The sequence below is a fragment of the Peromyscus leucopus genome, chromosome 1 (assembly GCF_004664715.2).
Source record: "Peromyscus leucopus breed LL Stock chromosome 1, UCI_PerLeu_2.1, whole genome shotgun sequence".
NCBI lineage: Eukaryota > Metazoa > Chordata > Mammalia > Rodentia > Cricetidae > Peromyscus > Peromyscus leucopus.
This window is the reverse complement of record NC_051063.1, coordinates 173,393,135-173,411,104: the sequence shown is the minus strand read 5'-3', so window position 1 is coordinate 173,411,104 and position 17,970 is coordinate 173,393,135. Positions and strand designations below refer to the sequence as shown.

General features: G+C 39.4%; 1 pseudogene; it reads left to right on the top strand.

The window, feature by feature from the left end:
• The first annotated feature begins 2,612 nt into the window (after positions 1-2,612).
• LOC114682317 lies at positions 2,613-16,725 on the top strand (annotated as a pseudogene).
• Positions 16,726-17,970: the final 1,245 nt, after the last annotated feature.

The following is a 17,970-nucleotide window of genomic DNA, read 5'->3' as shown; positions in this document are numbered from 1 at the left end:
GGTGACTTGTGCTTCCTGAAAAGGAACAGGGGCTCCATTTTACTATAGAGGGTTTCAAGACAACATTCCAGCATTATGTGTTGGCTGAGCTGTGTGTTGATTGAGCCTATGTCCTCTCTGATCTTCCTGGTCACCTTTACCCTTTGCCTAGGTGATTCCCTGGTAGTAATCTTGTCTTCCCCTATGAGAGATGCCAAGAGAGAGGGGAACTTAGGGTTCCCCATGTAGAAAGGCGTTCTCAGAAAAAGCAAGCAGCCAGTAGGTCTGAGCAAAGTGTAGGGAGGGAACTCATGCTTAGTGTAGGGATGGAAACCAGCCTTCTAGACAACACCATGCCTGGCTCAAGGAAACAATTTTCTGACCGAAAATGTGCATCCTGATATCACCTCCTAGAGATCACTGGGGGAACTGCAATCTCATGTCTAGGTCTACAGCAGGCAGGATCAACAAACAAGTCGATTGTGACCTGCCCTGAAGCCCTCCGTACACATGGGATGCAGGGCCAGTCATCCTGTTCTGTTCACTGTGCTCTCTAGAATGCCAAATGTCACCTATTGTAGGGTGAGTCTAGACAGGGTTCCAAACAGGCATCCTCAGGAGGAGTCTTGCACAAGCAAGTCCTAGAACATTTCACCTGATAGAAAAAGAAGAGGACACAGCCAGGCATCGTGGTCATGACTGTAATCACAGCACTTGGGAGGCAAAGGCAAAAAAATCTCTCTGAGTTCACAGATAGCCTAGTCTACAGAGTGAGTTCCAGTACAGAAAGAGCTATTACACAGAGAAACCCAGTCTTGGAGGGGGAAAAAAAAGGGAGGATATTAATGCACCAATGTAGGGTCTGCACATGCACATTCTGGCCCATCACTGGTGTCTAAATCCTTACTTCTCTTTGCCCACAGTGTGCTGAGAGGGTCTGCTCTTGAGTACAGGGAACATTGATTTAAATGAATGTGCCATCTGCTCTTCCTTATTCAGTGTTCTATGCTTCTTTCACTCTGATTGAGAAGAAACACCCTGAGCAAAAGCAGCTTAGGAAAGAGTAAAGGGTCCATTTCCTTCTGGGGCTGTGTCATAGTGTAGCACTGAGGGAAGTCAAGGCAGAAAACATGCTGCTTGCTGGCTCGTTCCCCGGCTTACTCTCTGGTTCATGCTCAGCTGCCAAAGACCATCTGCCTAGGAATGGTGTTGCACACACTAGCCTGGAACCTCCTGTGTTAATTAAGACAGTCCCTTACAGACACGTGCACAGCCTGGCCTAATAAAGACAGTTGCTCTGTTGAGACTCTTTTTCCCCAGATGACAATGGACTGTGTCAAGGTGACAGTTAATGCTAACTAGGACACTGTTTCAAACTGCTAAGCCCTTCCCCTCCACAGGGAGATTTCAAAGGAAGTTCCCCGTTCTCCAAATACGTGTCCTTCTTTGTTTGCTGTGCTCACCACAGGTCCTGGTGTCCACTGCCCCACACAGCTGGACCCTGAGGCCTAGATAGAGTACACCTGAAGGACATGTACCCTGGGTTTCACTTTTCCCACTTCCCAGATCCTGAGCCCAGGGACACTGTGATGTCCACCACAGACACTGTGAAGTGAAACAACATCATCAAAACATTAGCTTCATCCAGCCATTAGTTGGCCACTCCCACAATTTCTGTGACACCTTTACCACAGCATATCTTGAAGAAAGGACAAACTGTAGTTCAAAGGTTGTGTGAAAGTCTTGCCAGGTTATAGTTGATGGCTGGTCAGGATCTGTATCCACCATAATTAGGAGTTTTAGCTAGGATCCGCTTCCTAGATTCCTGGGAGTTTCCATTACACTAAGTTTCTAGCTCCTCCCAGAGATGTTCCCAGATTTCAGTTGTCTCTCCCAGTGCTCTCTCCCTACATCCTTCCTCCACCTGAGCCCCCCTGTTCCAATCTCCACTCCTCCTCCAGACCCCTCCATTCTTATACCAGCAATGTCTATTCTATTTGCACTTCACAGGTGTGGCCTTGTTGGAGTAGTTGTGGTCTTGTTGCAGAAAGTGTGTCACTCTGGAGAGGGGCTTTGAGGTGTCATATATTCTCAAGCCACATCCAATGAGAAAGACAATTTCCTGTTGCTTCTACATCAAAATGTAAGGATTCTCAGCTCCTACTCCAGTACCATTATGAAACCATGTTGCACCATGATGATAATGGACTAACGCACTGAAAATGTAAGACACCCAATGAAATGTTTTTCCTTTATGCTAGTTGTCATGCTCATCCTTGCATCTCTGGGATAAAGCCCACTAGAACAAGTAGGATGATCTTTTTGATGTGTTCTGGAACATGGTTTGCAGGTATTTTATTAAGTATTATTGCATCTATGTTCATGAGGAAAATTCATATGTAATTCTTTTGATTTCTTGAGTGTTTGTGTGGTTTGGTTATCAGGGTAAATGTGGCCTCACTAAATGAATGTGGCAATGTTCCTTCTGTTTCTATTTTTTTTAATAGTTTGAGGAGCATTTGTCTTAGCTCTTCTTTGAAAGTCTGATAGAGGTTGCCATTGATTTTGTGTGTTGTGCAAGTGCTGCTGCAGGGAACTGAGTAGAGAGTATGGCTGGGCTGGGAAGCCAGAACATGAATATAGTGGCCTATGATTATGTGCATGTAGTCTTCACTTGGGAAGAGTGGGCTTTGCTGGATCCTTCCCAGGAGAGTCTATTCAAAGATTTGATGTTGGAGACCTACAGGAACCTCACTGCTATAAGCTACAGTTAGGAAGACTGTAATACTGAAGAACATTGTGAAAGTTCTAGAAGACATGTCAGGTATGAGCAATATCATACTGAAGAGACACTCTGAAAATACTGAATGTGTTAAAACCTTGGCACATCACAGTCATCTTCAAATACATGAAAGTACATATACTGAAGAGAAACTCCATGAATATAAGCATTGTGATAAAGCCTTTGCATATTACAGTCCTCTCCAAAGTCATAAAAGAACACATACTAGAGAGAATGTAATCAATGTTGGAAAGTCTTTGTCCATCAGAATAATCTTCAGAAACATAAAAGAACACATACTGGAGAGAAATTCTATGAATGTATGTATCAGTGTGGTAAGGCCTTTGCATGTCAAAGTAATCTCCAAAAACATAAAAGAACTCATATGGCAGAGAAACTTTATGAATGTAGTCATTGTGGTAAAGCCTTTGTATGCCAAAAGAGTCTCCAAATACCTGTGTTAGAAGAATGAATGCTTACAAGACAAAAACAATCATGAGGAAAAATTTGTTTGTTTAAAGATTTTAATTATGTGATCTTGTGTGGGTATGCACATGTGTATTCTGGTTCCTAGAAAATTAGACCATTTGAGTTTCTTGTAGCATGAATTATGGAAAGTTGTCAAAACCTGAATTTGGTCCTTGGAATGAACTTGTCTTAATTGCTCAGCTATGTCTCTGGGCCTTTAAATATATTAAAGCCTTTTAATATCATCTTGATATCAGAAAATAGGGAAGAACTCATACAAGGAGAAAAACCTATTCATACAAATGACTTTGTAAAGGACTTAGACATCAAAGTTGTCTTCAGGTTTAAGAAAAAATCTTATTTCATCTCTTTTTCTTCATACCCTTGAAGGAAGCAAATTACATACCATGTTCCCTCAAGACTGACAATGGAGATCACTGCATTGTGGTTTCTATTTCGCAGCATTTGAGGTAAATATTAATGTGTGCAAATCTATTTAGTCAAATTCAATTTGTGGTCATCTGTGGCTTTTGTTCATCTTCGATTGTGATTTCACTTAAAGATAGATATTTTTCTACTACACTGTATAGAATGGGGTGCCCATCATCTAAGTAGTCCATTATTTGTTTAAACATCAGGAATGTGTGATCATACTTTTTCAAGTAAGTGTGTCTACAAAAGGGTGGTGGGTTATTGTTCTTGGTTTCGTTTTTTCATATTTTTGCAAATTGCTTTAAGATTTTTTTTTCTCCAGCCTAGGTTGGGTGTCAGCAATTAGTCTGGGATACATTTGAACTCATGATCCTCATTTGTCAGCCACCTGGTAGAAGTCCAAGGGTAGATGATGTACCACCAATATTTGATGTTTTGTCAACATGTTTTAAAAATGTTAATGTTAAAGCGTTTATCAGAGAAAAAATAAGAAACATTAAATACATCATGTGTGTATCCAAAGCATAATTTTCATATCTTTCTGGTAGAGATGTAAAAAGGTAGGATAATCACCAATCAACTATATATTTTACATTATAACTAGATGTGCTATGGGTATGTATATATTATTTGAAGTTCCATGCATCTTCATTTCCCGATCAGTTATCCATTTGGCCCTTCATCTTGAAGTACATCCTTCTAAAGGAATTATCCAGACATGCCAGATAATATAATGGCAATGAGATTTTTTTTAATTTATGTTGTGAGTATGTAATGTGATTATGGGTTTTTAGGCCATGACACATATGTGGAGACAGCAAGACAACTTCGTGGGGAATACTTTTTCTCATATTCTTATGGTGATTAAGATAAGTTTACCATCCTTGCACACCACAGACATTTCTCACTGAATTGTCTCATTAATTCTCAAATAAGATTAGTTTAAATATACACCCTAATATATTGTCTTCTTTTCATATTGTAAACACTTTCATTGAAGCATAGAGTAAAAGAGGACAACTTGAATAATAAATCCTATTTGCAAATGAAAATGAAAAAAAGAAAGTCTGAAAGAATTCTATGCTAAAACAATCTGGGGGCAGATGCCTCTACCCCTGTCCCCTCATGAAGAAAATAGCCACCTGTGACACGAGTGAAAACCAGAGTCACAAACCCACTCTGCATCTATTGGGAATAGGTAAGGCCCCATCTCTGGACTGGGAATAACAGGTCCCTACCCCCTAGGCACCCTCCCCCAAGTCACTGGAGCCCCCTGTGACACCAATGAAAACCAGAGTCATAAGCCAATCCTGCACTGATTAGGAATAGCTGCTCCATAAGACAGAGCCTGCTAGTGTACATTGAAGCAAGAGCTGCTCCCTGAGACACAGAACCCATCATCACTGATTAGACTAAGAGCCCAGATTAAACCAAGAGCTCCCATTAGACCAAGATTATCAATCAGACCAACAGAGGCTCCCTAAGACACAGACATGATTTGTATGGAGTAGAGGAAGAGATGGGTAGAGACGAGTGCAAAAATACAGTCAACAACATAAAGAACAATATGACACCATTAGAAACTAGTGGTTCTACATCAGCAAGACCTGAACATCCTGAAGCAGAAGAAATCAACCTTAAAAATGATTTTAAGAAGAAGATAGAGGTCTTTAAAGAACAAATGAAAAATTCCCTTAAAGAAATAAAAAAAAAAGACAAACAAGGAATTGGAAGAAATCACTAAAGAAATTGAAGAAAAGGCAAACAAAAAATTGGAAGAAATCAATAAATCCCTTTTTAAAAAAGTCAAGAAAAAGCAATTAAATGGGTGAAGGAAACAGTCCAAGATTAGAAAACTGAAATACAGGCAATAAAGAAGACACAAACTGAGGGAATGCATAAATGGAAAATCTGAGTAAATGAACAGGAACTACGGATGCAAGGAACACCAACAGAATGCAAGATATGGAAGAGAGAATCTCTGGCATTGAAGATATGATAGAGGAAATAGATTCATCAGTCAAAGAAAACACTAAAGCCAAAAAAGTCATAACACAAAACATCCACAAAATCTGGAACACCATGAAAAGACCAGACCTAGGAGTAATGGGGATAGAAGAAGGAGAAGAAAACCAACTCAAAGGCACAGAAAATATATTCAACAAAATCATAGAAGAAAACTTTCCCAACCTAAAGAAGGAAATGCCTGTGAAGATACAAGAAGCTTATAGAACACCAAATAGACTGGACCCAAAAAAGAAATTCCCTCTCCACATAATAATCCAACCATGAAACATGCCAAATAAAGAAAAAATATTAAGAGCTGCAAAGGAAAAAGGCCAAGTAACATATGAAGACAGACACATCAGATTAACACCTGACTTCTCAATGGAGACTCTGAAATCCCAGAAGGTCCTGGACTGATGTTATGCAGACACTAAGAGATCATGGATACCAACCCAGACTATTATATCCAGCAAAACTCTCAATCACCATAGACAGAGTAAACAAAATATTCCATGATAAAACAAGATTTAAAAATACCTACCAACAAATCCAGTACTACAGAAAGCACTGGAAGGAAAAATCTAACCTAAGGAAGTTAGATACACCCATGAAAACACAGGCAACAGATAATCCCACACCAACAAATACCAAAAAAGAGAAACACACACACACACACAACACTACTACCAAAAAGTAACAGAAATTAACAATCACTGGTCATTAATATCCATTAATATCAATGATCTCAATTTACCTATAAAAAGACACAGGCTAACAAAATAGATAAGAAAACAGGATCCATCTTTCTGCAGAATAAAAGAAACAAACCTCAACTTCAAAGTCAGACACTATCTCAGAATAAAAGACTGGGGAAAGACTTTCCAATAAAATGGACTTAAAAAGCAAGCTGGTGTAGCATGCTAATATCTAACAAAATAGACTTCAAAATAAAATCAATCAAAAGAGATCAGGATGGACATTACCTATTTATCACAGGAAAAATCCATGAGGATGAAGTCTCAATTCTGAACATTTATGCCCCAAACACAAGGGCACCCACATTTGTAAAAGAAACATTACTAAAGCTTAAATCACACATCAAATGCCACACACTAGTAGTGGGAGATTTCAACACCCCACTCTCATCACTGGATAGATGAGCCAGACTGAAACTTAACAGAGAAATAAGGGACCTAACAGATGTTATGAGTCAAATGGACTTAATAGATATCTACAGAACATTGCACCCTAACAAAAAAGAATATACATCCTTCTCAGCACCCCATGGAACCTTCTCTAAAATCGGCCACATGCTTGGTCACAAAGCAAATCTCAACAGATACAAAAAAATTGAAATAACCTCCTGTATCTTATCAGATCACCATGGAATAAAGTTAGATTTCAACAACAACAAAATTTACAGAAAGCCTACAATCTCATGGAAACTGAATGATGCCCAAATGAATCACCAATGGGTCAAGGAAGAAATAAAGAAAGAAATTAAAGATTTCCCAGAATTAAATGAAAAGTAATGTACAACATACCCAAACTTATAGGACACTATGAAAGCAGTGCTAAGAGGAAAATTCATAGCACTAAATGCCCACATAAAGAAGTTGGAGAATTCTCACACTAGTGACTTAATAGCACACCTGAAAGCTCTAGAATAAAAAGAAGCAAACTCACCCAGGAGGAATAGACACAAGAAAATAATCAAATTGAGGGCTGAAATCAATGAAATAGAACAAAGAGAACAATACAAAGAATCAATGAAACAAAGAGTAGGTTCTTTGAGAAAAACAACAAGATAGACAAGCCCTTATCCAAATTAACCAAAAGGCAGAGAGAGAGAGAGCATCCAAATTAACAAAATCAGAAATGAAAAGGGATACATAATGACAGACAAAGAAGAAATCCAGAAAATCATCAGATCATACTTCAAAAACCTGTACTTCACAAAATTGGAAAATCTAAAAGAAATGGACATTTTTCTGGATAGGTAAAACATACCAAAGTTAAATCAAGACCCGATAAACTATTTAAATAGAACAATAATTTCTAAGAAAATAGAAACACTTATTAAAAGTCTCCCAACCAAAAAAGCCAATGATTAGATGGTTTCAGAGCAGAATTCTACCAGTTCTTCAAAGAAGAGCTGATTCCAATACTCCTGAAATTGTTTCACATAAGAGAAACAGAAAGAACATTACCAAACTCTTTTTATGAGGCTACACTTACCCTGATACCCAAACCACACAAAGATGCAAAAAAGAAAAAGAATTACAGACCAATATCCCTCATGAACATGATTGCAAAAATACTCAATAAAAATACTAACAAACCGAACACAAGAACACATCAAAAAATTATCCACCATGACCCAGGAATGCAAGGATAGTTCAACATATGAAAATCGGCCAATGTAATACACCATATAAACAAACTCAAAGAAAAAAACCACATGATCATCTCATTAGATGCTAAAAAGGCCTTTGACAAAATCCAACACCCCTTCATGATAAAATCCTAGAGAGATCAGGAATACAAGGAACATACCTGAACACAATAAAGGCAATTTACAGCAAGCCAACAGTCAACATCAAATTAAATGGAGAGAAACTCAAAGTGATTCCACTAAAATCAGGAACAAGACAAGGCTGTCCACTCTCCCCATATTTATTCAATATAGTCCTTGAAGTTCTAGCTAGAGCAATAAGACAACAAAAGGAGTTCAAAGGAATAGAAATTGGAAAAGAAGAGATCAAACTTTCACTATTTGCAGATGATATGATAGTGTACATAAGTGACCCCAAAAATTCTACCAGGGAAATCCTACAGCTGATAAACTCCTTCAGTAAAGTGGCAGGATACAAGATTAATTCAAAAAAATCATTAGCCCTCCTACAAATGATAAAAGGGCTGAGAAAGAAATCAGAGAAACATCACCCTTTACAATAGCCACAAATAATATAAAATACCTTGGGGTAACTCTAAGTAAGTAAGTAAAGGACCTGTATGATAAGAACTTTAAGTCTCTGAAGAAGAAATTGAAGAAGATATCAGAAATGGAAAGATCTCCCATGCTCATGGATAGGTAAGATTAACATAGTAAAAAATGGCGATCTTACCAAAAGCAATCCACAGATTCAATGCAATCCCCATCAAAATCCCAACACAATTCTTCACAGACCTAGAAAGAACAATACTCGACTTCATATGGAAAAAAAACCAGGATAGCTAAAAGAATCCTGTACAATAAAGTAATTTCTGGAGGCATCACCATCCCTGACTTCAAGCTCTACTATAGAGCTATAATAATAAAAGCAGTTTGGTATTGACATAAAAACTGACATGTGGAACAATGGAATTGAATTGAAGACCCTGACATGAATCCATACACTTATGAACACCTGCTTTTTTACAAAAAAAGCAAAACTGTACAATGGAAAAAAGAAAGCATCTTCAACAAATGGTGCTGGCATAACTAGACATCAACATGTAGAAGATTGCAAATAGATCCATATCTGCTGCCATTCACAAAATTGAAATCCAAGTGGGTCAACATAAATTCAGTTACTCTGAACCTGATAGAAGAGAAAGTAGGAAGTAGTCTTGAACGCATTGTCACTAGAGATCACTTCTTAAATGTAACACCAGTAGCGCAGACACTGGGAGCAACAATTAATAAAAGAGACCTTCAGAATGAAATTGAGAAGCTTTTGTAGGGCAAAGGAGATGTCAGTAAGACAAAGCAACAGCCTACGGAATGGGAAAAGATCTTCACCACCCCCACATCTGACAGAAGGCTGATCTCCAAAAATACAAAGAACTCAGGAAACTAGGCATCAAAATACGTAACAATCCAATTTTTAAAATGGGCTACAGGGCTAAACAGAGGATTCTCAACAGAAGAATCTCAAATGGCCAAAGAATCTCAAATGGCCAAAAGACATTTAAGAAATTACTCAACATCCTTAGTCACCAGGCAAATGCAAATCAAAACAACTCTGAGATACCATCTTACACCTGTCAGAATGGCTAAGATCAAAAACACTGAAGACACCTTATGTTGGAGAGGATGTGGAGCATAAGGAACACTCCTCTACTGTTGGTAGTAGTGCAAACTTGTACAGCCACTTTGGAAATCAGTATGGCAGTTTCTCAGAAAACCGGGAATCAATCTTCCTCAAGACCCAATGATACCATTCTTGGGCATATCCCCAAGGAATGCTCAATCATACCATAGGGACACATGCTCAGCTATGTTCATAGCAGCATTATTCAAAATAGCCAGAACCTGGAAACAACCTAGATGCCCCTCAACTGAAGAATGGATTAAGAAAATGTGGTACATATACACAATGGAGTACTACCCAGCAAAGAAAAGCAATGACATCATGAAATTTGCAATCAAATAGATCAAACTAGAAAATATCATCCTGAATTGAGGTAACTCAGACTCAAAAGAACAAACATGGTATGTACTCACACATAAGTGAATACTAGATGTAAAGCAAAGGATAACCAGACTGCAACCCACAGCTCCAGGAAGGCTAGCTAGCAGGGAGGACCCTAGAAAGAATGCATGAATCGCCCAGTGAAGGAGAAATAGATGAGATCTACATGGGTAAACTGGGGGTTTAGAGAGGGGTAATGGAGGGTAAGGGATGGAGCATGAGAACATAGGGGGATGGGAGGTTTGAGCTGGAACATGGACAGAGTGGGAGAACAAGGAAAGAGATACCCTGATAAATGAAGATTTCATGGGAATAGGGAGGAACAGAGTGCTAAGGAAGTTCCCAGGAATCTACAAGGATGACCCCACCATAGACTACTGGCAATAGTTGAGAGGGTGCCTGAACTGGCCTACTCTGGTGATCAGATTGGTGAATACCCTGTCATCATAGAGCCCTCATCCAGTGACTGATGGAAGCAGATCCATGGCTGGGTTCCAGGCCAAGCTCCAGGAATCCTATCTATGAGAGAGAGTAGGGATTGTATGAGCAAGGGACACCAAGATCATGATGGGAATATGTACAGAGACGACCAGGCAAACTAGTGGAAATGCATGAACTGTGGACCAGTAGCTGAGGAGCCTCCATGGTACTAGACTAGGTCCTCTGGATAGGCAAGACAGTTGTTTAGCTTGAACTGTTTTGGGGGCCTTATCTGGTGCATGAGCTGGCTTTTTGGAGCCTCGTGCCTATGGTGGGACACTTTGTGCAGCCTTGGTACAGAGAGGAGGGGCCTGGATCTGTCTCAACTGAATGAACCAGGCTCTGCTGACTCCCCCTGGGAGACCTTGTCTTGGAGGAGGTGGGAATGGTGGGTAGGTTGTGTGAGAAGGCTGGGGGTGAGAGGAGGGAGGAGAGGGGAATCTGTGGTTGGTATGTAAAATGAATAGAAAATATCTTAATAATAAATAAATAAATGATTTTAATTTTGGGATCTAAAAATACCATCTTGCTCTGGGCCATTTTTATTGGGAGAATATTAATGAGTGTTTCAACTTCTTGGAGGTTATAGGTATATTTAAATTGTTTACCTGATTTTTATTTAACTTTGGTAAGAAATATCTATCAAGGAAATTGTCCATTTCTTTTAGATTTTCCAGTTTTGGAATATAGGTTTTTGAAGTATGGCCTAATGATTCTTTGTATTTCCTCAATGTCTGTTGTTTTACCTCCATTGTTAATTTGGATAGTCTTTCATATCTAATCAATCTTTTATCATAACTAAGGAAAATTATAACTAGATACTAGGTAGTCTTCAACAACATCAAAGACCCCAGAAGGATATAATAATGCCTAAGTAAATAGGAAGTGCACTGCAAGAAACTTACATAATTCTAGAAATAATAGAGACAGCTGACAGCCTGGACAGTCACCCAAAGTTCTTCTACAATGTTGGGACATTCATCTCCAGCTTATAGGCCTAGAGTTTCTTAGTCACTTCTCCCTGTGTCCTGTAGAACGCCGGGCAGTCTCCTCTGTGAAGCAGAAACCCAAAGGACCATTTTGCCTTGTTTTGGCAAAATTCAGTGGTCATTTTTCTATGGGTCCTGTAATGTCCAGTTTATACAACATATTGTCAAACAGTCCAGGCAAGAGCAGTTTCTTTCCCAATGACTAACTTTTGTCATAAAGAAAGAAAATTCTATAATGAGTTTCTTCTATGCCCATCATCCTCTTCAAAGTAATTGGTGCTGTGGTGCTGTCAGGAGCAGATGTGTCTCATTGTTCAGAAAAGTCTAAGTTCTTAAAACATTTTAAATGCCATATTCTGTAGGTCTTTGAAGTGTTAGAAGATTACCTACTTAATTGAAATGTATCTATGTATACCTGGAAAACTTAACTAACATAAGTTTATCATAGATGACTAATTTTTAATCTGTATTTCTTAATTATACATTACAATTTTAAATATTGCATAAACATAGTACTTTAAACAAGAATAGAATTATATACAGTATAACAAAATTAACTTCAAATTTACATTAATAAGTTGAAATCCATAGCAATGTAAAACACTTTAAATAAATTGTTGCTCTTAAAAAGTAGACTCAATAATCTACCATTTTATCCTATCATATCTATATCCCTTTTCTTCTTGAGAAAGAGATTGCATCTATAAACAACCCCCTTTAAATAAAAATAAACATTTATAAACAATATTTTGGGAATTTGGGCATAGCTTCTTATACTACTTCCTGCTGATTGGGGGTGCTGGGGGGATCCTGAGAAAATTCGAGATAATGATCAAATCCTGGGAAGACTGACTATAACCTTTATTGACAGATACCATCTGTTAAGGTTTGAGAGGTCTTGTTTGATCAAATCTGATCCATCTTAACCTGGAACAAATCCATAGCCTCTTGTTTCCTGTGGAAACAAAAGCAGAGCCTGCTTCCCAAAGGAGCATATCCTTAGATCCAAATTTTGAAGTCAAGATCCCTTTAAAATATACATGTTCACTTAACTTAGTAGCCTTTACAATCAAATGTCTCTCTCCAGTTAAAAATCCCAAAGACAACACAACCCAGACCCTCTGTGTAATTTCCATCTCTATATGGCTTAACTTTCATAGTACTTTTACTGTCTCTTTAAAGACTTTATTTTTTAAATTATCGATTTCTTTATATAACTGTCTATCCTCCTTTTCCTCTCTCTTCCAAGCCTACATTCATTTTTGTACACATTGTAAACCATTCAGAGGTTTATTTTATGTGAATCCATCTTGTTGTGAAACTGTAATCCTTCTCTGATCATTGCATTAAACTGCAGCATGGCTAAGATTGAAGTGGCAGCCCTGGCTGCTCACTCTGCCCACTTCAGCTTTTCAACATGATGGAAGTACCCAGGAGATTCATACTTACCCTGCCAACACTGGGGTCCATGTTGCCACCAGGCAGCATGCAGCTGACCCATGAACCCTTTTTGTCTGTGTGAGTAAAGGCTAAATCCACCATGCAGTGTGCTGCACATCTTGGAGACATCTCTGTGAACCAAAATGGGAATCTGCCATGTTGCACTCAAGCCCGAACATTGCAGTGTCTCGAGGCCTGCATGAGATATAAAGTAGGAGGCTGGTTTTGGCTCCATATTGGAATTTCTTATTAAGTTCTCTCAGGCTTTAGGTGGAAACTGAAACCAACACAGTGGTCAGCCAAATGTAGTCAAAAGTTTTCTCCAGTCCCACCAGGCCCCACGATCCTTCAGCTGCTTATAAAATAATCACTCAGAGGCTTAATATTATTTACAAACTGTATGGCCTATGGCAGGCCTCTTGCTAGCTAGCTCTTATATCTTAAATTAACCCATTTCTATTAATCTATGTTTTGTCACGTGTTCCAAGGCTTTAACAGTTGGCATGTTGCTCCCTGGACAGCAGGCTGGTGTCTCTCCAGACTCCGCCTTTCTCTTTCCTGTCTCTCTCCTTGGATTTCCCTCCTGCCTCTAAACTCCCTTGCATAGGCCAAAGCAGTTTATTTATTAACCGACGGAAACAACATATATTCACAGCATATAGAAAGATATCCCCCAGTATCCCTGTTCTCTCCAAGACGTTTATCATGAAGGAGTGTTGCATTTTTTTCAAAGGCCTTTTCAGCCCTAAATGAGATGAATATATGGGTGTTTTTCTTTCAGTTTGTTTATATGGTAGGTTACATTGACAGATTTTTATATGTTGAACCATACCAGCTTCTCTGAGATGAAGCCTGATTGATCATGGTGGAAGATCATTTTGATGTGTCCTTGGATTCAGTTTGTGAGTGTTTTAAGGAGTATTTTTGCATCTATGTTCCTGAAGGAAACTGGTCTGAAATTTTCTTTATTTGTTGAGGCTTTGTGTGGTTTTGGAATGGGGTGACTGTGACCTCATAAAAAGAATTTGGAAATATTCCTTATGTTTCTATTTTGTGGAATAATTTGGGGAGTATTGGCATCAAGTCTTCTTGGAATCCTGGTACAATTCTGTGCTAAAATCATCTGACCCTGAGCTTCTTTGCTTAGGAAACTTTTATCAATGGTTTCTATTTCCTTGGGGGTTATAGGTCTATTTAAATTGTTCATCTGATCTTGATTTATATTTAGTAATTGACATCTATTGAAAAAAAGTCCATTTCTTTTAGATTTTCTAATGTCATGGAGTACAGGTTTTGAAGTATGACCTAATGATTCTTTAGAATTTCTAAGTTGTTATGCCCCCCTTTTCCTTTCTGATTTTGTTAATTTGGATATTCTCTCTCTCTCTCTCTCTCTCTCTCTCTCTCTCTCTCTCTCTCTCTCTGCCTTTTCATTAGTTGGGATAAGGGTTTGTCTCTCTTGTCGATTTTCTCAAAGGACCCACACTTCGTTTCACTGATTGTATTGTTCTCTTTGTGTTTCATGGTCAGCCCTTGGTTTGCTTGTTTCCTGCTGTCATCTACTGAGTGTGACTTGCTTCTTTTTGTTCTAGATCTTTCAGGTGTGATGTTAAGTCACTAGTATGAGATCTCTCTAGTTTCTTTATGGGGGCACTCAGTGCTATGAACTCTCCTCCTAGCGCCACTTTCATTGTGTCCCATAACTTTGGGTATGTTCTGCATTCATTTTCATTAATGAAGTCTTTCATTCAGGAAGTCTTTAATTTCTTTCTTTATTTCTTCCTTGATTCAATGGTAATTCAGTTGACAGTCATTCAGTTTTCATTGGTTTGTAGGATTTTGTTGTTTCTGTTTTTTGCTGAAATCCAGCTTTAATCCATGGTGGTCTGATAAGATACAGGGGATTATTTCAACCTTCTTATATCTATTAAGACTTGCTTTGTTGAACAAGTATATTGCCAGTTTTGGATAATGTTCCATGAAGTGCTGAGAAGAAGTTATATCTTTTGAGTTTGGGTGAATTGTCCTGTAGATGTCTGTTAGGTCCATTTGAGTTATAATGTCTGCTGGTTTCTTTATTTCTCTGTTTATTTTATGTCTGGATAACCTGTCCTTTGGTGATATTGGGATGTTGAAGTCTCTCACTATTAATGCATGGGTTTCAATGTGTGACTTAAGGTTTAATAATGTTGCTTGTATAAATATGGGTTCTCTTGTATTTGGGACATAGGTATTCAGGATTCAGATTTTATATTGGTAGGTTTGTTCTTTGGTGGATATGAAATGTCTTTCTCCATTTCTTTTGATTAATTTTGGTTTGAAGTCTATTTTGCTACATATTAGGATAGCTACAGCAACTTGCTTCTTAGGTGGTTTGACTGGAAAATCTTTTCCCAACTCTGTACTGTGATCTAGTAGAGGCTTATGTCAAGGCCAGGAGCTCATCATCTGGCATTCAGCTTTGCCTTTAGTGCAACAGGGCATCTCAGTTCTTCTTGCTGGTGTGGCCTGTACCTGAGCACCAGGAGTCAACCAGAAATAGGGACAGGGCCCAACAGCAGTGTGGTTGATGACAGCTTTCTCTGTGGGATGGGTCTTTGGGAACAGAATCTAGGGAGTGAGGCAGTATGCCTGGTAGGCAGGTCACACACTTGTTCTTCTGATTAGTATGGCCTGTGCCTCAAGACTCTATTTTCCCTGGTGACTTTGGGTGACCTCGTGATGACAGTTAATGCTAACTAGGACACTGTTTCAAAATGTTAACTCCTTCTCCTCCATAGGAAGATTCCATAGGAAGTTCCCCATTCTCCAAGTGGGTGTCCCTCTTTGTTTGCCATGGTCATCACATGTGCTGGTGTCCACTCAGAGCCAGGATACAGCTCAAAGACATCTACCCTGAATGATACATTTCCCACTTCCCAGATACTGAGCTCAGGGACACTGTGATGTCCACAACTGTGAAGAGTTAAGTAAACAGCATCATTAAAGCATAAGTTTCATCCTGACTCAGGACAGGCCTCTCAGGCAATCACCTGCCTCTTCTGGCTCCATTGGAATCAGAACAGAAGTCAATTATCAGCTGAGACAAGACAGGATCTGGGAGCACTTGGGGTAAAAAAAAAAATTATCATGGCTCAATGTTCTGGGTATTCCTTCTGGGTCTTAGAGAAAATGATAGCAAATGGAGGGACAGGAATACATGAATTAGTGACAGAGAGGAAAATTCTACTTGACCTTAAGTAATGTTTCTTTACCTGGGAAGTTCCTTCCTCCTGGAAGAACCCCGTCTTCACACTCCAATACCAGTCCAAGATGAGCCAGGAGAAATCGGAGATGCAAGGAGAGGAGGAAGAATCATAGCTGGAATCTCATAAGAGGATTGGGATCTGTTGAGTCCATGACACAGGTTGGGAATTAATTTCTGTATCTATCCATAAAAACCAAGGCTTAACCCAAAGCTCAATGCTGTAATCTCAGGGAACTAAAACCCAAGGCCCGTAATTTTCTTCACTTTGATCCTATTGTCCCCAGTGGCCAAGTTCTAGACAAGGGAGATATAGGATCTACAAGTATTAGTTATGATGTTGGGGATAAAGAGCTCTTGGAAGAATACCTGGAGCTCTCCACTGATAAGCAAAGAGGACTGTGCAGGTGGGTGAGAGGCAACATTGTAGAAGAGGTTGATGTTTGATCCTGGATACAAATGGTTATCTGAGAGGGATATGATCAGGACGTCTGAACTATATGGAGCTAAGTGAATAAAACCACATGTAATGCCTGCAAAGAAATGGGAAAATTCTGGTGCACAGAAGGCAGATCCCCACCAGAGCTGGGATGCAAATCAGAAGAGTACCCATGTATCATACACAATCCCTTGATCCATCACTGGCACAACACATAAAAAATCCCACTGGACTCGAATATGTGCACTGACCCTGAGTCTGAGGTGCCCACTGTCTTCATTACCCTGAGCCTGTCTTGGAAGAAGTCCCCCCAGTCCATTCTAGCTCAATGTTGGGCCTAGCTGCATGTGCTTTGGCTAGAGCATGATTCCCTGGCCAGCCTAGATATCTGTGTGGTGGGTCTATGTTAATACCCAAGAGTGGCTGAATGTCCCAGTTCTAGCTCGCTATATGTAGGCAGTTATAGCTATGAAGAAACAGAAATTACTCAAGCAACATTCAGGCTGAATGGGGCACTTCAGGTGGCAGTCACTCATTTCCAGATTACACACTCATAGGATCCTGTGTCAGTTGTGACAATGAATAAGTGAGAGTCTAGTTGTCCTCTGACAGTTTCAGCCTGTCATCTTCTGAGAGGCTTTGACCATTTATCTTCCACAGGTAGGTTGTACTCATGTACATGTTTTATGCCTACCGTCCTCCATCTCCATGGGGTTAGAATTGTCATTTGTGATGACATCTTTGGGTAGCAGTGTTGTGCAGACAACAGAAAGAAAATGGCCTGCTTTAGGACCTGTGACCCTCACAAAGGCCTCTTTCAACCAGTGTCAGACTTTCTAACATCCACTCAAACCTTAGAGAACCAGGCAGATGATGAATCATAGGCAGATGCAGGAGGACTTGAGTGCACAGTCATGGTGTGTCTCCTATGCTGTGTGGGAGAAACAATCTTTGCCATGTGTAAGCTGAGCTGTAGAGCTTGATAATCCAGACCTAGGATCTGGAGTCTGTTGCCCATTGTCTCTTGTGGACTTCACTGACCCACTGCCTCCCTTACACCAAACAACACTGGGTCCCTCTAGTTGTACTGATGTCCACTGCTGAGCCTGGCTCAGTGCCCTGAAGGCAATGATGTTTATAGAAGTCCTAAAGATTGGACAGAATAACACTTCCTATTTAGCTTCCCTGAGAAGCACCCACAAATAGTCCTTGGGACTTGTGTGTACAGAAATCTCACACATAAGACCAGGAGT